The sequence below is a fragment of the Heteronotia binoei genome, chromosome 2 (genome assembly GCF_032191835.1).
Source record: "Heteronotia binoei isolate CCM8104 ecotype False Entrance Well chromosome 2, APGP_CSIRO_Hbin_v1, whole genome shotgun sequence".
Classification (NCBI taxonomy): Eukaryota; Metazoa; Chordata; class Lepidosauria; order Squamata; family Gekkonidae; genus Heteronotia; species Heteronotia binoei.
The window spans coordinates 186,685,858-186,697,935 of record NC_083224.1 but is presented as its reverse complement, the minus strand read 5'-3'; the positions used below and the strand labels follow the sequence as shown (position 1 = coordinate 186,697,935).

The following is a 12,078-nucleotide window of genomic DNA, read 5'->3' as shown; positions in this document are numbered from 1 at the left end:
TTTTTTAAAAAAAAGCCCCCCTCTTTGCAGCAGCTGTTCTCCCCCCCCCCCCCCCCCGCTACAAAAGGTGCTTTTCAATTGCCTTGTGAAGCCGGTGTAGAGTTGCAGAGGAAAGGCGGAGCGGGGGGGGGGTCTTCTCTCCCCACCCCCCCAATATGTATGCCTTTCTCCTGCGCGTTGCTAGTACCGGATTTGGTGCACATCGGATGTCTGCGACTGAAGATCCCTTGAATGCGAGGCAGGGACAGGTGTAAAAAGGAAAGGGGGGAGAGGGAGAGAAGAGAAGGAGGAGTCCTGCCCCCCCCCCCCGCCGAAAGGCTTTGGAGAGTTGCTTTTTTTTTTTTTTTTAAACCCACGAACCGCAGCAAAAAAGGATTTCTTGCCTCTCGGAGAGACACCCCAGGTTCGCTCAAGGTAAGAGAAATGCAATTTATGTCCATGCCCTCGTGAAGGAAGGGGGGGGGTGTTTTAACCCATCCCCCGTGTCTTTGAAGCTTGCAAACTTTGTAGATGTTCGGGGGGGGGGGAGCAAGGGTGGGTTTTGGGGGGGGGGAAAGAAAGCCCCCCCTTTTTTTTAAAAAAAAAAGCCCAAGACAGCTGTCAATCTCGCCTCTTTTGTGTCACCACGGGGAGATGAGGGGTGCCTTTTCCGATAGGTGACTCCGCTGCTTGCAAAAAACCCCAAAAATGTCAGGACCCGGTGGGGGTCAGACCCGCGAAGGTTTGCCCCTCCGCCTTCCTCCGCGCCCCCTCCCGGAAAGAAAAAGCCGGCACGACCCTCTCGGCTCTGCTGTGATAAACACCTTGAGAAGGGTCACGCAGGGTGTTTTTGGGTGGGGTGCCACCCAATAGCCCAGCTTCTTAGCCAAAAGATGGGCATAGGTTTATAAATGGGATACTTATGCACAAAGAGCGGGGGGGGGGGGAAGAGCTCCTCTGCCAGAAGTAGGGAGTTGTGAAGAATCTGCTCCCCCCCCCCCACCGCCCCACAATATTACAATTGCACAGTTAAGGGTTGCAGCTGTGTGATGAGATTGTGTGCCTGGGTCCTTTGTGCGTGTGTGTGTGATCACACTTTTCCTGGCACACCCTTGGGGGTAAATAAGGGGGGGCCCTGTTGTCCTCCTCTGCCCCCTTCTTGGGGGAGGTCTAGGTGCAGCAGACTTGGGAATGCGAAAGTAGGAGGCAGGTTTCCTAAGCAGATTGCAGAAATTTGGAACCCTGCAAAAGCGGGAGGGATATGACAGTGGGGGAAGGGTGAGTCTCATTCCAGGCTATTGTTTCCTACCGATTATTTTTATTGGGGGGGGGGGGGCGTAATTCCATGCCATGGCTTTGCTTGGGTTTGTCTTCATCCCTGCCGGGATGGGAGCTGTTTGGAGGAAAAGAGCCCCCCCCCCAACTGTGAGATAAGAGGGTGATGTTAAAACACCAGAGGTTGAGGGAGCTGAATGTCTCTCTTCTCTCTTCCCCCCCACCCTTTGCTTCCACCCATCTTTGGGGGGTTCTAGTTTTCTGGAAGCAGGATGGGGGACGGGGTGAGGCCAAACTGTATTTTGCAAAACAACTTTTGTAAAATAGGAGGAGGAGCGTGGGAAGTGGGGAAGGATAAAAATAATACAGCCCAGGAACACATTTAGAGGATTGAATTAGAAGCCTGTGGATGTTGGGGGTTGCCAAACAAGAGAGTGTGTGTGTTTTTTGTTGGTGGGGAAGTTCATTGAGGTGGCCTTTTGTAAGATAGACTGCAACTGCTACTAGCTGCTCTCCTCCCTTCCTGGAGGGGCTGTGGCTCAGTGGTAAAGCCTTTGCTTGGCACACAGTAAGTTCCAGGTTCAATCCCCGGCATCTCCAGCTAAAAGGAGTAGGTGATAGAATCCTGGAGTTGGAAGGGACCTCCAGGGTCATCTAGTCCAACCTCTCCTGCACAGTGCAGGAAATTCACAACTACCTCCCCACCCCCCCACATACAGTGACCCCTGCTCCATGCCCAGAAGATGGCAAAAACCCACCAGGATCCTTGACCAAACTGCCCTGGAGAAACTTGCTTCCTGACTTCAAAGTGGAAGATCTCAGCCTGAGACCCTGGAGAGCAGATGCCAGTCTGAGTAGGCAATAGTGACCTGGATGGACCAATGGCGGCTTCCTGTGTGTCGTGTGATGGCTAAACTCATCCACCAATGTGTTTTGCACTGCAGGTGATTCCTTTGTTATCCTACCCCTTTAGGTAGATGGAATCTAAATAAGTGCTGGAGTTCATGGCTGCCTGGAAGGCTGGGTCCTCTGACCATGAACCCCCCCCCCCGCTCCAGATGTGTGCCTACTAGCTGTAGTTATAAGAATGCACTTTGTGCATGCTCAGAGTGCCTGTGCATTCTGGGCTTCCGATTTGGCTCTGATTTCACGGAGGAGTTTACAAGGATGGGCCTTCAGTTGTAGTCAATGGCGACCTTTTCATATCCCACACGGCACATTGCTGGCCCTTGTTGCCTGCCCTTGTTGCCTGCCCTGTCGCCGTGTGGCAAAAGGCCTTGGGAGCAGGTGCTAGAAAAGAACTAAACCAGGAAGTAGGTCTCCCCATCCGGGAGTATGGGATGTGGTGCTTGGCTTGTTTGGTGGTGCAGGAAAGGCACTCTGCCCATGCTCCCTTGCTCTTGTGGGTGAATTGCACAGTCAAGGGGGGGGGGGAGTTCCCCTTCTTTGGGGGCTAAGCCCTGAAATTCCCTGGTCTCGATTGAAGCGTTCCTGTTTCTTTGAAAAAGAGAATCAGTGGTGATCTTTGAGATTTCCTGGAGTTGCAATGGATGGGAAGGGACAGTGTTTTTTAGGGAGTGGGGAAGACTGAAACCAATAGGAGTGCCTCTAGATACAGGGAAAGAGACTGTTCCCCTCCCCCATCAATTCTTCCTAACTTGCATTCTGGGTTTCCATTCCTGGAGGCTCTCTGGTTTGTTCTAAAACCATCCCCACCCAATCTCTGTTCACCACCACTGAGCGATTCCCCCACCTCTATCTAGCCAGAATTGTTGCTTTTGTTTCTCACCTCCTCTTTCACCCTCCCCCTTGAATGCCTTGGAGCAAAGCCAGGTAGATCAGGTTAGCAGAGGGAAGGAATCTATCTATTTTGAACCATTCCTATCCTGCCTTTTCTCGGGGTGGTCTGTGCAGGGCTTTTTCTTTTGTAGCAGGAACTCCTTTGCATATTAGGCCACACACCCCTGCTGTAGCCAGTCCTCCAAGAGCTTACAGGGCTCTTAGTACAAGGCCTACTGTAAGCTCCAGGAGGACTAGCTACATCGTGGGGGTGTGGCCTAATATGCAAAGGAGTTCCTGCTACAAAAATGCCCTGCTCCCAGTGATCCTGCAAGGTAGGCACAAAGTCACTCTTTGTGGCAGTGGGAGGCTTTGAACCCAGCTCTTTTGGAATTCCTGATCTGACACGAAAACACCCAAGACCGATGCTGGCTCCTCAAACGAGGTGCGTGGGTTTCAGAATGTCCCCTCTCCGGGATTTTCCTTTTCAGGTCAAAACTCTGGGAGGAGGAGGCAAGCAGATCTCTGAGCACACGCAGAGCGCTCCCCCCCTTTTCCACCAGAGAGTAACCACAATCCATTCCTGCCTCTCACCTCCCACTTGCCTTGCTTGCAGATGTATTCTTGTTAATTCCAACAGAACAAGAATCGATAGAGACCACCGGAGGAGGACTCAATTGGACCCTTGTGGTTTCTCGGGGCCTGTTCAGTCTTTTTTTCTTTCCTCCTCGCACTCCGGCTGCGTCCATCAAGCCTTGGCGCCCATCCCGGGTCCATGGATTCCGTTCTTCCTGTGGCTCAAAAAAAAATCTGATTTTCTTTCTCTTGAGTCTGTCTTGGAAAGGCGTAGAGCATTCTAAAAAAAACAAACAAACCCCAAAACGGAGAGTGCCAAGTCACCACTGTGTCAGCTCGCAAATAAAAGGTTATCCATAATCATTAAAGAGCTTAAGCTAAAATTGGGGCCGGGATGGTGGTGGTGGTTTTTGGCTTTACTGCAAGCTTCGAGCTCTCTGCCACTGACTCACCTTTTGACCTTGGGAGAATAAGTGCTCTTTGGATGGCTCCATTAGCTGCATCCAGAGGTTGGCGTCCTTGGAATCTCTGCCATTCCAAGGAAAATTTGCATCTCTGTATTGGATCCCAACTGCATCCCTCCAGGGTTTGAGTTGAGGTTCTAATGGGGGGGAGGGTTGGAGGGGGAGGGTAACTTGACACCCCCCCTTACATCTCTCCCACCCATACATGTCCTCAACTCCTTCCCTGGGCATCCGTCCAAGTCCGAATTGGATGATAGGAACCAGTCTCCCAGTTCTGGCTGGAGAAATAGCATGTTGGTCTAGGACAGGGCTGGCCAAACTGTGGCTCTTTTGCAGATATTGTGTGACTCTCAAAGCCCCCATAACCCAACTGGCAGGCTTGGGGAAGGCATTTGTCTCTTTAAATCACTTATCCAAGCCAAGCCAGCCAGCAGCTTGGAGAATGCATTAAAGTTAAAGTTGCTTTCTTTCCACCTCTATCCCCATGCTCCCTCCCTCTACCTACCTACCTTCCTCCCTCCCGGCTCTGAAAGATCTGATGTTCATGTTTTGTGGCTCTCAAATATCTGACGTTTATCCTAAGTCGCTCTTACGTTAAGCAAATTTGGCCTCTCCTGGTCTAGGATCTGTGAGAGCAGGAGTCCAAATCCACAGTCTGCCATGGGAGCTCACTGGGTGACCTTGGGCCCATCACGCTTTCTCAGCCTAACCTACCTCACAGGGTTGTTGCAAAGATAAAATGGAAGAGAGGGGAATGCTGCATGGCATTTGGGTCCCCATTGGGGAGAAAGGTAGGGTCTAAATGAAGCAAATAACTGAATGCGTTCTTTAAGCGCCCTCCATCTATTAGAGCTGAGGCCCCACACTTTGGGGGTGGATCTCTTAAGCCACCCAAACATTCTGACCCCTGGCACCAGTCCTGAACTCTGCGGATGGGGTCGATGAGCAATTAAAAATAACGAAGCCAGCACATCTGTATCTTTAGAACAGAATTCTACCCCACTGCATTTAAGCTAGTTATCCCGGTATCTGCTTGACGCTTTGCTATTAAAAGACAGCCCCAGACGGTGAGGTTTGCTGGAATGCTTTTGGAAACGGTTCAAGCTCCTGGAGATAAGCAAGAGAATTATTTCAGTGCGGGGCAGTCCCTGAGGGAAAGATCACTGCTACGTATCAATCTCGCTGTAGGGACTCCGTCCTTTTATGCCGCAGAACAAAGAAGCAGAGAGTCCCACGCAGGGAAGGACGGGACTGTACCACTTCAAGCTGCATGTGGCGATGCCACTTTTGAGTGTTTGAGAAAAGCTTCCCCGCAAGCAGAAAGCTAGCCTGGCAAGGAGTGGTCTGGGATTGACTCCAGCTATATTTTCTTTTGTTCTTGATCATTTACTTATATGCAGAGGGAACACGAAGACGTTTTATCTTCTACCTGCATCCTGAACCACGTTCTGGTGTATCTCTTGTTAGTTTGTTTTGATGACCCCCGAGGGTTTTTGAGGCAAGAGACCTTCAGAGGTGGCTTGCCTTTGCCTGCCTCTGCAGAGCAACCCTGGACTTCTTTGGTGGTCTCCCATCCAAATTAGCTTCTGAGGTCTGATGAGATCGAACTCGCCTGGGCCATCCAGGTCGAGGTTCACAACAGAGTCCTAAGGCTAAACTCATGGGTCAGGTCAGGTTCTGGTTCCCACCAAGTCGACTCTCATACTGTCCCAGTCAGATAGCAGCTGCCGCAAACTAAGTCCTCATTGGTCCATATGGATCAGGACCATGGCACAGTGGGGGAGGGGCTTCAGCACCCCCCTCGGGGGCTGTTTTATCGACCTAACGTGACCCTGGGGGGAATCATTTACTCCTGCTGCATATGCACATTGTTAACTCTGCATTGGATATTACGGGTTATTTACTGTTTTATTGTGACTTTACGTTTTTGATGGGGATATTTTTGTAAGCCACTTGGAACAGTGGAGTGTGTGTATGTTAAGTGCCATCAAGTTGCTTCCAATTTACAGTGACCCTACGAACAAACGTCCTCCAAAACGTCTTATCATTGATGGTTTTTCTCAGGTCCTCGAGTCTTCCTCTTTTCTTGCTGCCTTCTCCTAACATGAATGTCTTTTCCAGTGATTTTTGTCTTCTCAGAATGTGACCAAAGTATGATAGTCTCAGTTTAGATGTTTAGCTTCTAGGGAGAATTTAGGTTTGATTTGTTCTAGAATCAACTGATTTGTCTTTTTGGTGGTCCATGATACCTATAAAACTCTCCTGGAATACATTGAAATAGCAGTTTAAAGAAATTCACTTTAAAAAAAAAAGTGATATAGTCCCTTCTGCCACTTTGGGACTTTACCATCTTGCCTAATTGCATGCATAGACCAAGCTTTAGTGCAGATCAGTCCTTTTAACAGGAGATTTCAGGAGTGAAAGAGCCCCGTGGCGCAGAGTGTTAAAGCTGCAGTACTGCAGTCCTAAGCTCTGCTCACGACCTGAGTTCGATCAAGGGGTGTGTGACCTAATATGCAAATGAGTTCCTGCTACAAAAAAAGCCCTGATTACAAGTGATCTTCAGACCACAGAGAGCAGTTTTTCCTGCTATAAAAAAGCCCTGCTTGTAATGATGGAAGATTTCCAGGCCCTGTCTGGAGGTTGGCAACCCTACTCCCTGCCACATGCCACCTCCCCAAACCAAGAGCCAGAAGCAAGTATGCTCCTGTTCAGTCCTCTTTGAAAGAAACAAACAAAAAAAAACCCAATCAAACTCTAAGCACGATAAGCTGTGCATGCCAGTTCCCAAACTCTCACAGGGCACTCTTCTTATGAGTGTCTGGTTGCCAGGGCAACCAAAATGGTGGCCCAACTCTTATGAGAGGAAAGAATCTCTTGTGTGTTCAGGAAGCTCTATTGGTATGTGTGATTTAAGGAAGCAAGGAAGGTTATTGCTCCTGTGCCTGGGGTGAAGGTGACAGCGGTGAGGCCAGGGGTGGGGGAGAGGAGATGTGGCTACATGGCCTGTCTCAGGTGGTGAAACACCTTGAGGCGCTACTGGGAACGGTGTAGCGTTTCCTTGACAGTAGAAAGTCAAAGCAGACAATGTCTTACAGTCCTCCTGTCTGCACCCAGCTAAGATCTGCTTGGCATGTCCCAAAAGACTCACCATAGAATGACAGAGTTGGAAAGGACCTCCTTCATCATCTAGTCCAAACCCCTGCACAATGCAGGAAATTCACAAATACCTCCCCCCCCACACACACACACACAGTGGCTTCTACTCCGTGCCCAGTAGCTTTGGTGCCTTTGGGTAAGCTTCGGTTGCAGAGTACGCTTAGTGGTGGTCGTACATTGAATGACAATTGTAAAACAAATTAATTGCTGTTAGCTAGACCCACTTTTACAACGCAAGGGTGCAGGGCGGTCATGTAGGGCTACCCCAAAAGCTTACCGAAATGAAAACTCAGACAAAGGCCGGTCAAGATGCTAATTATGTGGTTATGTAGAGTGCAGGCACAGTATTCTCTCATAGCCCCCCCAGTTCTGAAAATACCAAAAACTGTGCAGTGCCTTCCCAGGGTCATGTAGAAAATAAGTAGAGCTACCCTCCTCATAAGTCTTCTGCTACTATGTCTGGTTTGCTGTTGCCAAGGCGACCACAACAGTGGCCATATTTCCCCTCTACGGGGAGAAAAGCAGGGTATAAATCATAGCTTTTTTTTTTTAATAAATAACCAGCCTTTGACCCTCCAGTAAATTCCATCCATAAGCCAGCCCCCAAGGAGTTTGTTGGGACCAAAATGCATTCTTTTGGTTGGGTGAATCTAAAATAGGGTTGCCAAGACTCAAGAAATACCAGGGGACTTTGGGGGTGGAGCCAGGAGTCTTTGGGGGTGGAGCCAGGAGCAAGGGTGTGACAAGCATGATTTAACTCTGAAGGGAGCTCTGGTCATTACATTTAAAGGGACCACACACTTTTTAAACGCTTTCCCTCAATTGGAAATAATGGATAGGTGCACCTTGCTTGGGGGCTCATAGAACTAGACCCCTGGTGCAACCTTTTTGAAACTTGGGGGGGGAGTATTTTGAGGAGAGGCACCAGAGGCTATGCTGAAAATTTGGAGCCTCTGTCTAAAAAACCAGCCCCTTAGAGCCCCAGATACCCATAGATTAATTTTCCATTATACCCTATTGGAATTGGCCTCCATAGGGTATAATGGTGTGCCTAGCAGATATTTCCACCACCACCCGCCCCCGCTTTCTGATAACCCTGAAGTGGGGCGAGGACCTGCAAACCGGGGGATCCCCTGCCCCCACCTGGGGATTGGCAACCCTAAAAAGCCGATTTTGGGTAGGGTTGTCAGCTCTGACCTGGAAAATACTGGAAATTTGGGGGATGGAGTGTGGGGGGGGGAGGAATCTTAGCAGGGTATATTGCCAAAAAGTCAACTCTCCCAAGTGGCCATTTTCTCCAGGGGAACTGGTCTCTATCATCTGGAGATCAGTTGTACTTCTGGGAGATCTTTAAGCCTCACCGGGAGGTTGGTGTCATGAGCCCTGACGAGGTGGAGCTGGAAGGGTTAACAGACCTGGAAGAGTTGTCAGCCAGTTCCTCAGCTGAACAAACAGCAGCTGGCCCGTCAATCACACTCCAGGCACCAGTGTCAGCTGTTGACGATCAATCTCCTCCAAGCTCTCCTCCTCCCGTCTCAAGAGTTCGAAGCAGGCTCCGGAAAGAACTTTCAGAGCAAAGACATTAGGCACGCCGATGCTTCAGATCTCTCAGCCCTGAGTTCTAACAGAGTCACTGCCACCCAGGGAGCAGGCTGATTGAGGCTCCCACCCAGGACCTGGTAACCTTGTGGAAGCAACAAGTCTATTCTCTGGCTTGCATCCACGCTCCTTCCTGATCCTGACCTGCTTGATTTCTTGGCACCCTGACCTTTTGGCTTTTGGACGTTGACTTCTGATTCCAGTTTGTAATTCTGCATTGGTGACTTGGCTCCTGCTTGACTTCCTGGACTTTGACCTTGGACTGGCTTTGGACTCCTGCCCGCCTGCACCCTGAGAACGTGACAGTTGGGATTTTCACTGCCTACTGCTGATTTTTAACCCTAATGTTAATACTGGGAGTTCCCATCTCAGCAATTCCTATAACAAACCAGGGTTATCCCCATATTGCTGGTGAAGGGCAGGTCTTAGCGACTGAGCGAGAATGTCTCATCACAAGTTACGTAATAAGCATGGTAGAGGCAGAATCTGAACCTGGAACTTCTTGGTACGCAGCTTAGTTTTTCAGCAGAAAAAAAGTAAAAAAAAACCACCATTGCAGCATGACCTAACTTCCAGAATAAACCTTAGAGATCATAGAGTTTCCACCGAATCCTAGAGCAACATGACATCATTTCTGGGTTTGCCCCGGAAATGACATCTTGCCATTGCTGCAGTGGTGTTGCTCCCATGTCTACTCCCCAGTCTATTGTCATGTGCCAGCTGGGAACTCTCCCCCACCTTGGGTATATCCCACTGGGGACAGGGTATTCCCTGCTTCTGAGGCCCTCCTCCCTCTTCAGGATTATCAGAAAGTACACGTGTGGGGGGGAATGTCTGCTGGGCACTCCATTATATGCTATGAAGAGCAATTCCAATAAGATATAATGGAGAATCAATCATGGATATCTGGGGCTCTGGGGGGTTGTTTTTTGAGGTAGAGGTACCAGATTTTTCAGCATAGCATCTGGTGCCTCTCCTCAAAACACCCCCCACAAGTTTCAAAAAGATTGCACCGGGGGTCCAATTCTATGACCTCCAAAAGAAGGTGCCCCTATCCTTTATTATTTCCAAATGGATGGAAGGCATTTAAAAGGTATGTGGTCCATTTAAATGTGATGACCAGAACTCCCTTTGGAGTTGAATCGTGCTCGTCACAACCTTGCTCCTGGCTCCACCCCCAGCATCTCCTGGCCCCACCCCCAAAGTCCTCATATATTTCTTGAGTTGGATCTGACCCTAACCCAACCTCGTCTGGCAACCATATTAAATGACCTATCACTAACCCGGAGCTTCAAGGGAAGGAGCCTGGGTTGGTAAAGTTGAGGCCTAGTAGCCCATGGTGGCAGAAACGAACACAAGGGGTGTAGAATTTAGTGGAAACCAATACTTCCTCTAAGCTGTAGAGTTTTGTGAGCAAAAATTCTACTTGGAGAGCTGCTGCCATTAAAATTGTGAGCTACTGCATAAAGTCGTTTGCTCTGGGGCAGGCCTGTAGCTCCCTAGAGGCCCAGAAGGCCCAGCTTCCTTGTGGATTTTACGGGCCCCTTCCCCAAGCCTTGGCTTCCCCCTCTCCCTTGAGACCCACAACCCTGAATGTTAAGTTCTTGGGTGGGTGGGAGGAGACTGCACAAGCAGCAAGGGCAGCTAGAGTCCTTTTGGGGTGGGAAGGGAGGAGGGCAGCCAGGATATGTCTCCCCCAGCCAGTGTGTACAAGCCACGCGCATTCCCTGCGGCTCCTAGTTGGGGAAAGGCACAGGAAAGCAGGGAAATGGGGAGTGCAGAGATACAATTCTGGCTTCTTTTGAACTTCGGAATTGGTAGTTGATCACTGCAGGCTGAGTTCCAGAAAAGGTAGAAGGGGAATCGGAGCTTACATGCAATTTAAATCCCAATTTAAAGGGGGGAGGAAGAGGGGTGGCCTCCAGCTTCTTGCTCTCACCCCCATGGCCCCCCCTTCTACGGCTATTTTTCCTGAGCTAATACAAAAATGCATGGAAAAGGAAAGGAAAGGTCCCCTGTGCAAGCACCAGTCGTTTCCGACTCTGGGGTGACATTGCTCTCACAACGTTTTCACGGCAGACTTTTTACGGGGTGGTTTGCCATTGCCTTCCCCAGTCATCTACACTTTCCCCCCAACAAGCTGGGTGCTCATTGTATAGACCTTGGAAGGATGGAAGGCTGAGTCAACCTCGAGGTGGCTACCTTAAAACCCAGCTTCCGCCGGGGATCGAACTCTGGTCGTGAGCAGAGTTTAGGACTGCAGCTTTAACACTCTGCGCCACGGGGCTCTCTTGATGCATGAGCGTGGAGGCAAGCTCACACTAGCTGGAGGCTAGCTCACACTAACTCAGCTTAGAGGGAATGGTGGTGGAGACAGAGAGGAGCTAACTGCAAAAGCTCTCCGGGCAAGTAGAAAATAACCTTCTGGTTCCTTCCCCAGAGATTTGGCTTCTCCTTCCTGGAGACCTTGAGAAGGAAAAGGCTGAATGCTATATTACTGTTGTGCCCCCTTCCTCCTGGAGAGAAAATTGGACTGGTCAAATGGATCGGGAACACCTGGGCCACATAAAGTACCAAAGCTGGCTTTAAAAGCCCCAATTCAGCAAGGGCACAACGCACTGGGCACCAGCTACAGAGATAGCTCTCGACAGCTCTCGTCCAAATCTGATTTTTAAACATCCCCTTCGCTCTTCCTTTTTGGATTGCACTGCTGCACTGCAGCAACTTGTGTTTAAAAAGTCCATTTTTAGGCACGGTTTTTAAGATGCAAGTCAGCTTGGTTTTTTGCAAAGGAAACGGGGGGGGGGGGAACCCTTGAAAATCTAAATGAGTACAGATCTCATCAAGCAGTTGTTCAAGGCGAGAAGGTATCTGCATCAGCTGCACTGTGCAGTGGCAGAAGAAAATGGTTTTTAAAATGCCAGTGTCATCTGCCCCATTTCTTCATTTTTAGTAGAGACCTGAAAGTGACAAAGAGTGGTTCTAGGAATAGCTGGAAACTATGGTTTTACCTGGAAGTGACATAGCGGCACACAGGATGTCATGTCCCTGCCCTCAAGACATTCCCCCCCCCCACCATTGCCAAGCAGAAAGCCAGGTGAGCCTATCTAGTGCCCTCCCCAGGTTCTCAGTCAAGTTTCCAAGTGGAGAATGGATGTTTTCTCTAAGAAGCTCAGGCCAACCACGTCGATCTTGTTCATCAGGAAACTTTGTGAGAAACCAGAATTTGAACCCAGGATTTCCTAGG

The 12,078-nt window shown here is 49.6% G+C and overlaps 1 protein-coding gene across 1 annotated transcript in view; it reads left to right on the top strand.

Annotated features, from left to right (window-relative positions):
* Positions 1-332: 332 nt before the first annotated feature.
* The window catches only part of SEMA6B (semaphorin 6B), a 217,469-nt gene continuing 205,723 nt past the window's right edge, over positions 333-12,078 (top strand). Inside the window, exon 1 of the mRNA XM_060232671.1 lies at positions 333-414. The gene's annotated coding sequence lies outside the window, so the exon portion shown is untranslated. The remainder of the gene's footprint in view (positions 415-12,078) is intronic.